Below are 2,597 nucleotides of genomic sequence, written 5' to 3' on the forward strand. Positions count from 1 at the left end.
GACATTTACAGAGAAGGGGTGGGGTGGCCGTCAGAGGGAGAAAAATTGGGGTGGGTGCTGTTAAATAGGACTCTCAATCTAGAAGCCAGGATTATTAGATACAATAATATTATGTTGGCGTCACTCTATCCCGAACGTTCTCGGTTTTGTGGGTAGACTCGGAATTTGGACAAATATTCATAGTGTGGGAGGAGGCACTAGTCAAAATAATGACATCGAAGATATCTGAATTTTTCAGCAGGTTTGACAATTTCTATCTCTTTCATGTCCATTAAAAAACACAGTTTGTGTGTGTGCAGAATGTGTGGAAAAACGTTGTACACAAGTATTGAATTTTTCCTTTCCTAGGACTCTCAAGCTATGGAATTCACCTAATTTTTGTAGGCGTTTGTATTTCGATCCTTCCTCGTTCAATCGTAACTATCTCGACTTCTGTTCAAAATAGACGGGGATTTTGTCATCGAAAGGAAGACAAAGGAACACGTTTAAAAATGATAACAATGACTCCACCACATGCCCCAAAATTGACAAGTGCCTGATTCCACGGCGTTGTGACACATACCATAATAGAACCCATTTCTTCAGTATGTCAATCTGACGCTGAGGCCATACCTGATACCCGGAACATGATTTCCCTAAATAAAATAAAAAAACTGCATGAAAACATATCAACAGCTTTCTTTTGAAACTGAGTTTTCTTTTTAAATTGTTTTTTTTTTTTAAATTAAAGAAAAAAAAAGACGGACAAGGAAACGTTTATTTTTCCCCTTTAACTTTTGTTTGTTTTATTGATTGGTTGTGGTTTTGGTGGGATGTTTATGTTGGTGTTTCTTGTAATTTTGCTTGCTTTATTTTCTTTTTTAAAATAATTTTTCTTCAATGGGGAATGCTTATAAACACGTTGTTTTTTCTTTTCACCAATGTATTAACCCTTCGAGTGGTTTCTCTTTTGTGAAATAAATGTGAAGTGTGCTGACAAAATGAGTTTCTTCTCAGATTTTAGACCGTTGGAAATAGACACGTCAAATTTATAGGTTGAAGTTTTACAGTTTATCAGTATGAAATGATAAAAGACATGTTAAACTTGAAGAGAATGGCATTGGTTTAGAGTCTACAAATATGACCTTTCTGTTGATTTTTGGCTGATATCTCCATTCATGGATTGCGAGAAGTAACTCGTTTTGTTAGCACGCCTCACAAATAAGTAAGACCAGTGGTTTCCACTCTCTTTGTTTTAATTTTCTCTCGTCGGTTTTTATTTGTTTGTTTTGTTCCAGTCCTAACTATTCTTACGTGATGAAAATATAACACCAAAATATTTCCCAGAGACCAATACTGCGCTTTTCTCTTTCTTTTTCCTCGAAAATATTTAAACAAAGTAAAGCTGTTTGTAAAGTTACTGGCCCACTCTTTGTACAATATAAATTCTTTAAAAAGAAGAGCTTTTCGTCCCGAGTCAGGATACCCGGCTGAAAGGAAATTATTTTGTTTTAAAAGGACGAGAAAATAATTCAGATTCCTCGGATTCGAACCCGGAAAATATATCGGACTAGTTGGACGCCCTTTCGACTATAGGAATGATCGGTGCATTAACATAGACTGAAAGTCATTGGCCTACTAATTTACACTCTACTGGAATGGGGAATTAAATCTCGAGATATGCCAAAAAATAGAAGGTCTAGATATAGCGATGTATAGACTGATTCTCTATTCCGCTTTCGTGGTTGTACACTCCAGAATTTCAAAGGTGTGGAAACAGTGCGCACCACTAATGAACGAAAATCTTTCTTGTTTACAACGGTGTTTTGGAAAACAGATTTTCCCAAGATTTGATCTAAACGAAACTGACAAAAAACTGAAATTTAAACTATAGTGACTTCAGGCTCCTCAATAAAGCTGTGCATCCTTCAAACGATTCTGAACCACGAATAATTTTGTCTAAAATCGAAAGTTAAGTGGTTGGGAAGTTTTAGGCGGCCAAAGTGACAAACTTTTACTAACATATTATGTATAGATAGGTGGGTTTCTCGTTCGATGAACGAACTCAAAAGAATCGATCATCAAGTCCTAGTGGGATCAGAGCACGCACTCTTTGTGAACGGAAGTCTCACTTGTTTACAATGGCGTCGTAGATTAGATCTAAATGAAACTAATGAAAAACTGAAAATTAAACTTTAGTGACATCAGACTCCTCAGTAAAACTGTGCACCCTTCTGTGTTTGTGTTTGTGTTTGTTTTCTGAAACACCGTTATTTTTTTCAAATTCAAAAGCTAAGTGGCTCCTAAGTTTTAGGCGCCAAAGTGACGAACTTTCACAAATAATTGTGTCGATAGTTACTCGGATTGTAACCTTGAAAATGATAAGGATCTCTTGGATTTGAACCTTAACATTCCTAATAATGTACTAAGTTATATTTCAACTCTACGGCTCGACCGAGATCAGCCGGGAAATGTAAATGTTGAATTGAGTAAAAACCTTCAGCTGATGTTTTTGGCTAACCAGAAAGCTACCATTGGAGAGGGCCTCCTCTCTCTCTCTCTCTCTTTCTCTCTCTCTCTCTCTCTCTTTCTTTCTCTCTCTCTCTCTCTCTCTCTCT

The sequence above is a fragment of the Aplysia californica genome, unplaced genomic scaffold (assembly GCF_000002075.1).
Source record: "Aplysia californica isolate F4 #8 unplaced genomic scaffold, AplCal3.0 scaffold00356, whole genome shotgun sequence".
NCBI lineage: Eukaryota > Metazoa > Mollusca > Gastropoda > Aplysiida > Aplysiidae > Aplysia > Aplysia californica.